The sequence below is a fragment of the Python bivittatus genome, unplaced genomic scaffold (assembly GCF_059951505.1).
Source record: "Python bivittatus isolate LINGU-HERP-01145 unplaced genomic scaffold, Pbiv_v1 ctg000590_np1212, whole genome shotgun sequence".
Classification (NCBI taxonomy): domain Eukaryota; kingdom Metazoa; phylum Chordata; class Lepidosauria; order Squamata; family Pythonidae; genus Python; species Python bivittatus.
In genome coordinates this window covers 27,959,499-27,975,095 of record NW_028277086.1, presented here as the reverse complement: position 1 = coordinate 27,975,095, position 15,597 = coordinate 27,959,499, and the positions used below count along the sequence as shown (strand labels likewise).

Here is a 15,597-nt window from a genome sequence, read left to right as displayed (position 1 = left end):
ACCCCGCCTCCTGTGCTCACCAGCTGGGCTCTGCTCTAGGAAGGAGGCACTGGCAAACCACTTCCGAAACACCTTGCCTTGAAAACTGCAAAAAGGATTCGTCTAAAAAGCAGTCACTGCAGGGTCGGTAACGACTGAGTGCAGATAAAAATATATATATAAAAATATAGAATAATACTGATTATGATTTCATGCCATCAAGTTGTTGTTGACTCTTAGTGAGCACATAGATAGATTTTCTTCATGATGATCTGTCCCTAACTTGGTCCTTCAGCTCTTCCAACGATGCCCCTATCACCACTATAACTGAGTCTATCCACCTTGCTGCTGGTCATCTTCTTCTCTTCCTTTCCACCTTTCCCAGCATTAGAGCCTTCTCCAGAGAGCCTGGTCTTCACATAATGTATCCAAGCAGGATAATTTGTGCCTCTGGGTTGATTTGTTCAATGATCTATTGGTTTGTTTTCTTGGCTGTCCACGGTATTCTCAGGTGTCTTCTCCAACAACAAATAATACTAGTAGCATTAAAATGTTATAGTGTTTTGCTTCTATGAATATTAGTGCAATTCCAAATAGAGAATATACAATCACAGTTCTTCTATTATATTTTTCAGCTTTCAAAGAAAACAGGCCATGACATCGCTACAAAAATGCCTAGCACACAGAGATGTTTATTGTTATAATATCCTTAATGTATCTGGAATAAAGAGAAGACAGTTTGCTACTCTCACTAAAATGAGTACTTTGTATTGAAAATATTTCTCCTGTTAAGGATTTTGTAAGTGCCAAATTCTACACACACACACACACACACACACACACACACACACACATATATATATATATATATATATATATATATATGCAAATGCTGTTGCTGTGCTGGGAAATAACAGTGCACAGTGTAATTCTGGACTCATACACATTCATTTTGATTAATCAAGGATTGAGGTTTGTATAAATGTGTTTAGGATTGTAACAAAAGTTCCTCTAACCTGAATTGAATTAACTGTTTAGTTTTATGTCCCAGATTTCTCACTCCTTAGAAACAATCAGAGAGCACTGACTGCCTCTTTCCTTACCAACACTGAGCAGTTTGGGTCTTTCACTTCTATTTGCTTTTCTTTTTTCCTTAAAGTTTTTTTTTTTTTTTGGTACTTCAACAGCCCATCCATCTTTCAGGTCTGCTGCTACTTTCTTATTAGTATTAAAACATTTTCTTCTATGATTTATGTCTTAACTATTCATTAATTCTTCAAGGCAAAATCTATTCATCTGTACATACACAAAGGTCCCATGTAGCGGGTCTCTACTTTTCTTTTTCTTTTAATAATGCACATGTATGGATATAAATAGTAAAGGCAGTGATGCATTCAGAAAAGAAATGCTCCATTTGGCAAAGCAAATACAGCTAAGAAGTTCAATTTACTGTAAAGGCACTGAAGATTATTCATCTGAAACAACGTACAGACAGGTTTAGTTCATTGCTTATAACTGAAAAAACAATTTAAGAAAAATGCATAAACAATTGTATTTGTAACAAATTTATCTACTCAAACTTTGATAATATGGGTGGATTAACATGTTGTATTTAATATAATCCATTTCCGAAGTTACTGTTAGTTCTAAAATGGGAGGAAAGATTTATGGTGTGCATATATACTTTTTATTTGTCTATAATTCTTGTAACATTTAAAATAACATTTGTTTGTAAGTGAACTTGTAAAAGAACTGTAAAAGCACATGCTTTGCCAGCTGAAAACCCCAGCTTCAATGACCAGCATTTCCAGGCAGAGCTGGAAAAAAACTTCTGTCTGAAATTCTAGTTACTGCTAGTCATGAATAGACTCTAGAGGTCTATAAGAGGTAGATTACCGATGTTGCAGAACAATTCCCAGGATCTCTAGAGAATGGCTAGTGCAGTAGTTTAAGAATATCTGGAGTTCTACCAGTTGTCAAGCCCTGGAATAGATAACCCTCAGCCAAGATGGACCAGTGACCAGACTAAAGATCTAGTCTGTCCACTTGTTATTATACAATATTTTCCCAACTGTTTTCTCCCTAAGGATTCCAGCTCTTTCCACTGGAACACTGGACGCTATCCTTCAATCAAATAAACTTGTTCATCTAGTCCATATTTTGACTCCACCAAGCAACAACTTTCTTGTTCCTGAAGCCAAAAGTCTTTAACACATCAACTACTACTTCATCCTTTTCTTTCAACTGAACAGTCTTGAACCTGAGATTTCCTGCATGCATAACATGGGATCTGCATGCTAATTTATGGTTCTTCTTGACTGCTTGTGATAATCTTAGCACGTATGCTAACCCTTAACTATTTTTCACCTATTACAATTCAGCTTCATTCCAAAATAGATTTACAGAGCAGTCACATACTGTATCTATTCAGTAGTAACATTTACTGTGTTTAGGGGAATTATTCTACATAAGTGTGCTTTGCAAACTAGTTAATCTGTTAATAATGAAAGATTTTATGTACTTACAGCGCATAAGTAAATATAGCACATGTAGCACATGCGGGCATAATGTAGCAACTTGCAAGATATACAACCAATCAATAAAGTGAAATTTTCTTAATCACATCACTGAAATTTAGAAAAGAACTTTTCTCCCATTTTAACCTCCATCCTATCACTCAAAAATATGTATAGTTGGCTATCTTTCTGTGCTTATCCTGCTAAAAGTATGGGAAATCTGTCTTTTAAGACTGATGCATCAAAAAAAAAAAAACAAAAGTAAATATACTGCCTGTGCAAATTCAGGAGCATTTATGAAAAGTAGCTAAAAATTAAATTTTGTATAATTAAAAAGTGTCCATAAATAAACAAGCTTTTAAATTTATTTTATTTGTTTTATCTTTTCTGGCACCAGCAAAGCCAGTCTTGATCTTCAATAACCCATGAAATCTTCCAATTTTACAAGAAAAGAAATGCAGGAGGAAGAGGAGGAGGAAGAGGAGGAGGAAGAGCAGCAGCAGCAGCTTTAAGGCCATGCCTGAACTTTTTTCTTTCATGAAACAGTTTATAAATCGAGTAGGTAATGCATTTTAAAGTAGTATAGAATAAATCATAAAACAGAAAATACTGTGCTTATTGTATGGCAACACTAAAAGGCTGCCTAGTATTATAAATTAATCTTAGCAATATAACCCAACACTTAACTTTTCTGGTCTCTAGAGTACTTTATGGAAGTTGCCTTCCCTCCCTCCCTCCCTCCCTCCCTCCCTCCCTCCCTCCCTCCCCTTTCCTTCCTTCCTTCCTTCCTTCCTTCCTTCCTTCCTTCCTTCCTTCCTTCCTTCCTTCCTTCCTTCCTTTCTTTCTTTCTTTCTTTCTTTCTTTCTTTCTTTCTTTCTTTCTTTCTTTCTTTCTTTCTTTCTTTCTTTCTTTCTTTCTTTCTTTCTTTCCCTGACAACAATTAAGGCTAATGTTTGCAATTTCCCTGTTCAGATTGAAAATATTGCTCGAAGGGATATTTGTCCAAACTCTCTTAATGGTTACTCTTATGAATCTCTGATAGAGGTGGAGGGCTGGAAACTAGTGTGGGAACAATTAGATAATGACGTTATTAAACAGTGAAATACAAATATACAAGTCAAGTGGGGTGTGGAGGAGAGATTCTGAACATTAATCAAAACTGTTACCCACTATCCAGCTGCAATAACCTTCTAGTATTCCTAACATAAATGTGAACCACTTAATTAGTAGGTCCCCCTCTATTTTATTCAGATAGGCAGAAAAACCAGTCTATTTGCTACAGGAGAAACTGCTATCAAGGGTAAGTTTTTCTATCATATTAACATTTCCTCTATTAAGATAACTTTGTAACAACACTGGACAGTTCCTACTTACACAGAGCCTATGTGCAGCCTCCAAGCCTGCCTTCTGTTGATCCCAAAGTCCTTTCAATGTCAAACTGCCAAAGTTTATCTTAGGCCTCCAGTAGGTTTTATGAACCCATAAAAGCTACAAATACTACCCAAAACCCCACAAAGGAGAAAAATATCCTCAAATCCCATTTCTCCCCCCCCTCTGATATGATTCACTGCAAATTTTAGCTACTGAAATGTTGCTGTTTCTTGCCTTATAAAAACTTTGGATTATCTATACTTCTGTTTTTATTATAATTATTTTTATTTAATAATATTATAGCCATTTCCACGTCTAAAGCATAGATAAAGAGGTTTCTATGTTTTTTTTTTAATGCGGTTCAGATATTGCTGCTTTAATTTTGTATTTTGTGGGATGTTGTTTAATTCTGCATTTGTGTTAACTTTTGTAAGCATTTGGGGGAACTTTCAGTCCAAAAGTTGGCACAGAAATACATTATAATGTAAAATGCATATAAGAAGTATCACATTTCACTACAGAAATAAGGAAAATATTCTCCTACATATGTCAACTAAACCAGAAAGTTATTCATCTCCAGAATTTAAGGATCAGTCTGGTATCAATCTGACATGAACCCATTTTTGACACTTTAGTAGAATAATAAATGTAGGGTTCCTTTGCACCTTAACATTAGATGTGGCAAGCAGAGGCTCAATTTTTATTCTGCTACATCATTATAAAATTTAACAAATCCAGTGTGAAAGTGAACAATAATGCTTGATGATAATCCAATTGTGGAAAAAAATAAGGAGATAAACTACAGGAGATAAACTACATATAGAATCAGTTGGAGTTATGTGGCATCCAAATGGAATAAAATAAAGAAATAAACTACATATAAATCTGCAGTTTGGTTTATTTAGTATAGTAAGATCAAATAAAACCAGCTGAGATGGAGGATAATTTCTAGCTCTTTCTTAGCCCAGTCCAGTGGGATACAGAGTGCCATCAACTCACATTCACCACTTCATCTCTTACTAAGACAGGAATAAGAAGACTGATGTCTAGTTATCACATATTTTGCTACTTCAGTGTTTCAAAAAGTCAGTTGTTGAACAAAAAAAAATTAGGTTGTGTGCCAAGCAAAACACTTTGTCTTTTGACTGCTGCAAGCTTTTAAAAAAGTAAAACTATTTATAAAATAAAAAAATAATGTCTCTAATACTTTTTTTTAACAAAAGCTTTAGTCATGCGAATCTCAATATAATCAATATCATCATCTAATTACTGCAAATTAATGTAGTTTTATCATTGCAGTGTGATATATTTATACAGAATAAGCAGTTTGTCTCATAAAAACATTAACAGTTTAATAAGGAAAAAGTAGATAGCTATATATAATTGCAAAAGAGTTTCATAAACTATTTAGGTCATTATAATATTCCTCACAGAAAGTAAATGAAATCAAGTTATTCAGGAATTTGCAACCTGATAGAAAAAAATGCAGAGCTGCCAAACTGTCATTGAATCCAAACTATAATGTTAGCTTTATATTTTAGCTCTGTATGTATTAGAAACAGTAATGAAATGAAGCATCTGCAACAATATTCAAGGGCAATAAAATGATTGATCAGCATTTCCAGCTTGCGTTCCTCCTGGTAGGTGGGCCTCAACTCTCAGCATTCTGTAGATAACACAAGCATTGCTGAAATGAATGTAGCTTGGATTTAACACATGTGTATCTACCCCATCCAAAATCTTAGCTCAATTATGGTTAAGCATACTCACTGGGCAAGTAATGGTGATTACTGTGGAAGAATATACACAAACAGGGAAAAAAAATTAAAGTAAATGAGAGGAAGGAAGGAAGGAAGGAAGGAAGGAAGGAAGGAAGGAAGGAAGGAAGGAAGGAAGGGAGGGAGGGAGGGAGGGAGGGAGGGAGGGAGGGAGGGAGGGAGGGAGGGAGGGAGGGAAAGATAAGCATTCCATACTACAATACTTTGTTTCAAGACCCCACTTGGGTATAATAATCTCTTCCACATTTCTTTGGTTGTAGTGCTCAGATTAGCACAGACAGGGTTCTCAGACAATTTCCCATGAAATGTCCCTGTTTAGGAGAGAGGTTTCTTCATTCATTTTGACGTACACTTCTGTCCATAGTACATGTTATACAATATTTGATTCCTAATACTAATTTGAATACTACAGTGCCACATGGTTCTATTAGTAACCAGTGACTGCTGATAAGTTTAATATGTAAGATAGGTTTTTCTTTCTTTTTTTTCTTTGTTCATTTGGTTTTTTTTTTATTGTTCCCCCTTTTTTTTTGGTTTCTGTTTTTTTTTTTTTTTAAGTTTAAAGATTGTTCCATTTAATTGTGTTTTTCAAGTGTATATTGCCTAAATTTTGTATTTTTTCCTAAATGTAAGTAAAAAAACCCAATACTAATTTAGAAAAGGAGTGATTAAAAGCTTGGCTGTGGCACAATCTCATAAGAACATATTGTACAATAGAAAAGCTGACAGAACCCTGTAATCTTGTTACACATTTCGAATGTATTAAGCAAATACCTTTAATCAACAGATGAATTATATCATGCTGGGTTAATTATTTCAAGTAGATAATGAGAATACTGATTGCAATTTCCTAATCAATTGGTTCAGTAAGTAACTTGTCATTTGCATATTTCATTCTTGGGACAATTATTATGCTTTAGTTCTCCTTCGGTGGTTTTAGGTCATGAAAGTCGTGAAATTGTTAAATGGCATTTAAGGAATAAGAGCGATGATTCAGAAGAGCAATGTGTAGTAGGGATGTGGCAGATCAGTAGCATCCATTCCATTTGATGGTCCACTAATTAAGATGGTATTCACTCCCATAGATATCTATTAGATGTAATAAAAAGAAACCATGGAACAAAGCACAGGCAGTTACTATACTGAGCTTAAACTTCATATGATTTGTGGAGCAAACTTCTAATTTCCTATTTTGCAATGATTGTTTGATAGATCATGTGCATCAAGTTGGTGCTGACTTTTAGTGACCACAAAGACAGATCTTCTCCAAGATGATCCATCCCTAACCTGGCCCTTCACCTCAAGTCCATCCATCTTGCTCATGGTCATCCTGTTCTCTTTATTTCCACCTTAGGGACATCTCAAGAGAGCTGAGTCTTTGCATAATAATTCCAAACTATGATAATTTGAGCCTGGTCATTGGTGCCTGGTGTGAAAACTCTGGATTGATTCTTCTTTTTTTTTTTAATAATATTTTATTGAAATTTTAAAGTTAGAAATGAAAAAGAAAATTGAAAATACAAATTATAGAGAAAAGGAAAAGAAAAAGTGAGATAAAGTAAAAGAAAAAGAAAAAAGATATGAAAAATAGATAACTTCCAATCTATCTCTGGTCTTAGGATTAGTAAGACTATCATAAGTGCTAGTTTTTAATACATTAAGTAGGAGTAATTCTTTGTCAAAACATATCCCATTACATTTATAATCTAATCTCCAAATCCCCATATAAGCTTCACCCCACCTGCATTTTGCAAATAGTCCATCAATGGTTTCCATTCTTTAAGGTAATAGTTATTTGAGTTTTCCTTTAATAAGCAAGTCAACTTATCATTTTCTGCCATTTCCATCAGTTTTAACAACCCTTCTTATATTGTTGGTAGTATCTGGATTCTTCTTTAAAAATAACTAAGTGAAAATGTATGAACATTTATCCTGAGGATTATTTATAACAGAAGCCAAAAGAATAATTACGAATTCTATACTGAAAGCTTTTCTCCAATTTCCTATTTTTTTCTTACACAGGAAAAGAGGTATCTATTTCTCTTCCTCATGTTTTTAATTTGGGTGTGTGTTGTATATATTCTGTTTTAAGAAGGTGGTGTTGGGGTTCTTGATTCTTATTCCAGCAATAAATGGGACTCCTTAAGAGGCAAAATAAGCCCCATTCAGGCAATATAAACAAGCACAAAATTCACCATGAATTTTGAAAGCCAGGTCAGTGAAGAGCTGGTTACGAAACCCTTAAGTTTATAGCAAGTCTTCCATTCTGTACCCTCTTACCCTAAAACTTCATGTTATTATTATTTTTTTTTTACAATACAAAATATTGACAAAATACCTAAATATACAAAAAAACACACCCCATAATTAAGCAATCCTTAACTTTTTTCCTTTAACTTTAAAAAAATAAGAGAAAAGGATAAAAAACTCCAAACAAACTAAAAAAGAAAGAAAAAATCTACCATACATTAAACTAATCAATAGTCATTAATAAGTACCACAGCCTACTATAATATAATCAATACAAAACATTATTGTAAGATAACACAAAGTCTCTGCCAAAGTAGTACAGATTGCTTCATCCTTTGATTAGCAGAAAATACTGCCTTTTCCAAAACAGATAGGTCACACATTGCCAAAAGCCATTCCTTAACATCTGAAATAATATATAACTTTTCCAATTTCTCAATATAATTCTTTTAACTCCCCTTCCCTCTCCCCCAGCTTGATACAACCACAATTCCTGATAAATAATCACATTCCAAAGCTTTGGTATATAATTCAATTTCACAGCGACATCTTTAACATTTAAAGATTCTCCTATAAATCTATTTATATACATTAAAATACCATTCCAAAAAGATACGATATGATCAGATGACCATATCATATGGGTCAATGAACCCCCAAAGTTTTTATACCTCTAACAAAGAAAAGCTGTTGTCCATCATTTTGAGTACATTCTTTAGGGAGTTCAATATACCCTGAATACAATTTTTTGATGAATCAATTTTAATTTCAAATCTGTTGAAATATAAAGACATGAAGCCATTGATAGGGCATTATCAAAGATTCTAGTTCTTTAGTCTATATTTGGACCCTCCCAGAAGTGTCCACTTTAAAAATATTGCTGAGCATTTGATAATAATATGTTACGGGTTTTACTTCTATCATGGATTCCTTCCAATAAAAGAAAATCTCAGGTGTCTTTGAAGCAGCCAAAGCTGCTGGCCCATATTGGTCCATTAAAACATGCTCAAGTTGAAGATACCACTGCTGGGGAAGCCAAATTCAATTTGAAGTCAGCAGAAATTCTTAAAGCAGTCATTACATAATAATTGAAGTCATAATCATGGCTTCTGCCCAGTAGAACATTTTGCCACCTATTTTCAAAGTAGAATTATTCCAAACAGTTAAATATTCATGAGTGTCATTATCAAATCCCAATCTACACCCCAATATGGCCCAAAGATTTCTCACTGCACACACTCCTGGAAATAAAACACCATTTGTACTATATGTTAGTCAAAGAACTTGCCATGATCACAAGGGAAATAGATAAAATTTTCCAACATAGCCTATAAAGGATAATATTCCACTATATTTTCATTCCACATTCTGGTGGCTGATAAAAATAAGCCCAATGATATTTTTGCAGATCAGATAGATTAAGACCACCCTCTTCAAATGTTAATCTCAATTTTGACTAAGGAAAACCTTGATGGTTTACTATCCCAAATTAGTAACCTATCGATCTGAAGAAAATATTTATTTGGTATTAATGTAGGAATACTCTACAGCTTCATTTTATAACCTCTTATGACTGTTGATGGCATTTTAAAGTGGAATAAATATTTTATTGAAATGTTAATAGGTACAATAAAAAATTAAATGAACCAGCATAAAAATAGGATTAGTAGCCACAAACATTCCACCCGTGACTACAGAGAGGTCATTAATTTTGAGAACAAGGTTCATTCAGACTGTCTAACAAAATCAGAAACTTTTTCTAACAAATCAGGTATTTACTAATGCTAGTTGTTTTGTGATATAAGAAGGCTTGCAAATAGCACTGCTTGGTTTTTATGCTCAGTAAGTATATTCATCCACTGAATATGTGTCATATAAATAAGTCAACACAACTTTATAGTTTTCTTTATGGTTCAGAAATTCCTTCATAGCTCTAATTATCACAGAGATGAAATATTTTAGCTTTGTTAAAATAGATTTTAGATTGCACAGTATAATGAGATCGCAGCTGAAAGAATGAGGCTGTGAAAAGTATTTTCTGTACTTCAGGAAGTGGAGAATCATATACACTTTGTACTTTCTTCCAGTAATACATTAGCATTGTCTCTTACCACAATGAGACAATACAATTCAATTCATAAGTCTCATATCTAAGGTTTAGACCTAAATCCTTCTAGGAATGAGCAAGGTCCATTTTAAATCCCTGTTGAAGGCTAAACTCAGTGGTAAGCAGGGGCATTCAGAGGGAGTCAAAAGAGTCAAGATAAGAGTCATGACTTTTTTGACCCCCTGGTGGGTGCCTCTGATGGTTAGGAAACAGATATTTTGATTTACAACTCCTAATAGCTTTAGACAGCATAACACTTTTAAGAATGTGAATGGCAGCTTCACATATGAGTAGCAGCAGAATTGTGGAAAGAAGGTTTAACCATTTTCCTTTCAGAATCCTGAAGAAAAATTGCTTATAGAACTTTGCATGCTAAATGTATTATTATTATTATTATTATTATTATTATTAATAATAATAATAATAATAATAATAATAATAATAATAATAATTTTATTATGTAACTAAATGCATTTCCTGAACTGCTGCAGTCCTACAATTAGTTATAATAGGTAATAGTAACTGGTAATTTTTGTGTGTGTATATATAATTTATAATTCTGTTTTTCACAGTCATTCAGAATCTGTTGTGGCTAATTTTGCTCTACTCACAGCATGACCCATTTCAAATCAAAACTAAATCTGCTATTGCCACCCCAGAGAACAATGACAAATCTGTCTTGTTTAGGTACTTTAAACTGTTTTTATTAAATCTCAGACACCAGAAAACCCCCATCAATTCACAATTCAATTAAATTCATTCCCTACTGCTTATGATCTTCAAATAAAATCATAACATATTTAAAACTCCAATTTATAAGCCCAATCAGTTGCAGTCGAATGACTAAATATCTGTAGGGCATAAAGCCATATTTTTGAGCAGAGGCTGGTGCCTAATAAAGTGAGTTATTTTAAGCAAAAATGCTACCGACTGGTTGTTTTAGGATGATAGATGAGTTGTTGCTCCAAGATATCAGAAGTCTCAAAATAATCATGCTCCTTGGGGAACAGACTCTTTTGTTAGGCCATTCCTCAGTGATGAAATGAAGCATGCAACACCTCTTCTTTTTCTGAATTAGAAGAAAAATAAGAATTCTCCATGACTCTGTGCATTATGTTCTAGTGCACATAAGAATATATGCTCTAAGTGGCTTTTCCGCATGCTGAATAATTGAATATTTTTACTGTTTATTGGATAATGGAAAATTATTTATTTATTGGATTGACTGGTACACTGCTTTTGTTCCGTAGTCATTACTCAAAGCAGTTTCGCAAACCAATATTTTTTTGTATTTTTGAGATATTTGTATTTGTTTCGTTTTTTTCATATATACCACTTTTCTATTGCAGAACACAAAGACTGACAATAGATTCCTATGAAAATAAAGTTTACTCCAAATGTTCTATAGAACAGAATAACCCAAATCTATGTAAGATGACTTTTCTATTTGTAATTTTATGGACAGCAACATTAAGGACTGGATGCTAGTGGAAGAGTCTTCGTACCAATAAAAGTAAAATGTTAATGAAGAAGAATAAAACTAAATCTAAAGATGATTTTTATCACCCTTCTTCAAAATATGAAACATGCAGCCATGAGTTGCAAAGGTTAAGTGTAGCTGTTTTGTGGGCTTTCCCACGTTGTTTTTGTCTGCATGTGTCTGCATGGTTGTTGCTTGTGTTGATACTGTCAGAGAAGCAGAAGAGCAGGGCATGTACAGATGTATGGAGTCCATCTGTGAAAGCCCTCAAAACAGCCATGCTGACTCTTCTGAAAGACATGGCTATCTCAAGACTTCAAGGAAGGTGCTTGCACCAACATGCTTCATAAGATACCCCTTCAACGTCTTTTCCCAATCCTAATATTGACCCAGTAGAAGACTATGTGCTGGAGCAAACTATTTTTGAAGCATTTGTGGATCAGCACCAGTGGTTACTTTCTTCTTATATGCCTTGGTCTAAGTCATGAACTGGATCCAAAGTGGTACAGACCAAAATTGTGCAAGTTGGATGTTGCTATGGGCAAAAGGGTGATTGTTGCCTCTTCTTACATCCCCTTCAACCTCCTATTCTTCCTATAATCTGCTTGATGGAGTTTGGCTTTTTTGGAACAAAGATAGCATTGGGAACCACAGGAAAGTAGGAAATCAGCAAAAAATGATTTTTCTCTAAAATTTGGAATTTCTATTGTATCCAACTTAGTTTGGAGATGGAAAGAGCCTTTTGATTCTCATATGTATCTAAAATATATGTATGAAAGTTTATGTAACAGTTTCAATAAATGATGACTATATTTCATAGTAATCATCAGAAGTACAGGATCCAACCAATTGTGCATTTTTTAAAAAATGTCCATAAAAAGCTTGGAACAGATGAAAATCTGATCACACAGTTATTATATTGGAATTAACTTTAATACTGTTAATTATGTTAATAGTAAAAATCATTGCAAATGGCATGGAACATAGTGGCCTCAGTGCAATGGAGCACATTATACCCATTAATTTCAAAGGATTGAGCAGACCTATCTCAGTTGTTAGATTATGTTCAGTAAATATTACTGATTGTTATTTCTAAAATAAGATGATATACACATTCTTTTGAACTACATACTTACTACATGGAAATTGATGGACAATGGAAATGGATTCTTTATGCCTTGTTCATTGCCAAGAGATTAGTACTTCAACATTGGAAAGACAAATTTATGACCTTAATTACCTAGTGGACCAAAGACCTGATGTTACTTGTGACTTATGAACAAGTTGCCTATACATGAAGTTTATACAGTATATGGATGATTACTATGAAATACAGTCATCATTTATTGAAAACTGTTACATAAACTTTCATACATATATTTTAGATACATATGAGAATTCCTTATATATACAATTTATGTTATTTCATTTTTTTCTCTTTTTCTCTTTTTCTTTTTTTCTCTAGTTCTATTTTATTAAATAAATATAGCAAAATATTCAAAAAGATGATATAAGAAATTATGAAATAATAAATCACAGATTCAGTTATGGTGCCTGAATCATTAAAAGCCTCTTTTAATGATTTTGTTTCACAGGTTCATCTGCACTGATTCTCCAACCAACCTCAGTATGATTTTTTCCAATAGCTGGCACAACTTATAAACTAAACAGTGAGTCCCAAGAACCATATTAAAACTGAGGAAAGTGGGATATAATTCTTGGTTCATATGTAACAAGGCTTCATTGCATCATCAGCCATTGTATTATGGTTTAATTACCTTACAACCAACTAAATCTGAAGTCTGACATCTATAAATGTATTGTGCTTGTCTTAAGAAAGATGGAAGTTAGGTCAGAGAGTCTTTAAATATACTGTACGTTCTATGTAGAAACCATCATATTAATCTGTCAGTTCATATAACCAATACTTATACATTCCAGATGAAAATATTTGTTAATGATACCTGAAAGTTTCTTTTTCTTTTTTTTTCTTTTTTTTACATAGCCAATATGTGCTAAGAAGAATTAGACATGGGATAGAGACTCTCTAAAAATCACCATTGTAAACTGCATTCTGGTTCTATACTAAGTGCTGGATGGCTGTGCTATGTTTCACAATATACGGACTCTGCCATAAAGGACTGCTTGCTTCATTTCTGCAGAGACACAATAAGTGGGAACCAATATTATTCCAGCAGATGGGGGCTGCAGAACTTTTCTCCTGCTATAATTTATCATGAGTAATTACTTTGGACAACAAAAAAGTAGAAATAATATGACACTATCCAAACTTTGAAAAGCAGCTTTAGCAAAAATTTTCTAAAATTGTCCATTTCGTTTCATTTAATAAAATTACATCTACTATTGCATTAGAGATATATTAATCTCCAAAGAGCACTTACTTGCTTTAATGATCAGCCAGTGACTATAATAAACAATGAATCAATTTATCATTGTACCTGTACTTTATTTTATTTTATTACTCATTCCCAGATGAAACAAATCTAATTTATATTTACAAATTATTTCGCAATACAAAAAGAAACCTGGCTGAATGCCCACATTTAGTAATAGTCAGAGTTACATAAGAAGTTCATTTCAGGGCCAGATTAAAAATCACACCCAATACATATGGCATGGTAATTCCAGATAAGATGTGAATGTATATCTAGGCCTCATCCATATGATTTTTTTTTTATCTGAGCATCCTGATTAACACTACCATTCTGCACAGACCTAAATAGTGAAACACGCTTATGATACAGTTAGCATAGTATATTTCCTTTTTGAACTTTGAATACCATAGTATACCATTCTTAAATAACCTATTACACTTGATGACTGGAGCTACAACCATTCAATTTTTTCTAGTCAGGGCCAAACTAAATATTACTTTAAAAATACCCAGAGAAAGCCTTACTATAAAGGTTAGAGATTTTTAGTATATATTTCTTTGCCATGCCCCAATCTGAATCTCCCTCTAACTTTATAGATAGGGGAACAATAAAAATTCTAAGTGCAGGAAGCTTAATACCCGTTAAAATATCCTATTCTGTTCTTATTTTGAAAAGGGAAAAAATAGCTTCTAGTGCCATCTTTAAAACAACATAGGTTGCCTTCATTCGGCCACATTTCATATCTCATCCAGTTTATATGACCATGGTGGGTTCACACATAAGAATTGGCTGTGTCTTTTCTCCATATACATAGGAGGTTTGTGGGCAAAACAATCCTTCAATATGATTAATGTATCTATGGCGATTACCTAAAAGCATTTTCTAAAACTGTAGCCTATGGGCTTCCATTCAGTCCCCCTCTCCATAAGTAATATGCCTATCTTAAATTGTTGAGAGTTCCTGAAGTTCCTTAAAGTCTTGAAATGTGCCGTGGAAATTATTATGAAATAAATCAGAGATAAACTTAGAGGAACTGCAATTCAGTGACTTCTTGGGAGATCAGCAATTACATAGCTATGATCAAGACTGTAACATGACTTTAGCTTTCTTTAAAACAAAAGAATGGATTCAATGATAGAAGTTGTTGGACTGCTAGGTACCTTAAATTTATGCTTTAGAATTCAGCAAGGCTTTTGATGCTAAAGAAAAGTGCTACTAAACTTCCAAAAGATTGAAGGGCTGCACAGTAGGAACTCTTACTTTATCACAAGGAACAACAATACACTACTGATTATACAGATTGTGTCATAGTATATCATCAGCAGTGTTAATGAATGCACTGCCCTACAACTAATTCTTGCCTGTCTGAAATTACACAGGATTATTATGTAACTTTGTAATATTCTCTATGACCAGGCAAATAACAATTTATTTTTGTTCAAAATTTTACAAGAATGGATGTAGTTATACTTTACTGAAAGGAAGATTTTGGTTCTTCAGAACCAATTTAAAAACTTTTGGACATTGATATCAATCAGAAAACTTACAAATGTCATTACTGAATTGTTCATGTTTTGCATAATCTATCATATCAAGAGAAGAACCAGATAAGACCTTTTGGCATAATGTTGTCAATTTGTGGAGGTCTTCACTGCACTTTCCAATGCTAGTCTCATCTTACTGGATATTTTTTATTCATTTTATTGGATAGTCTCAGTCA

General features: G+C 33.4%; 1 long non-coding RNA gene across 1 annotated transcript; it reads left to right on the top strand.

Moving 5' to 3' along the window:
- The first annotated feature begins 3,022 nt into the window (after positions 1–3,022).
- LOC148214769 (uncharacterized) lies at positions 3,023–13,146 on the top strand. The gene is made up of 3 exons (XR_015797610.1): positions 3,023–3,053; positions 3,747–3,795; positions 13,077–13,146. It is a non-coding gene; the product is annotated as an uncharacterized LOC148214769 (long non-coding RNA).
- Positions 13,147–15,597: the final 2,451 nt, after the last annotated feature.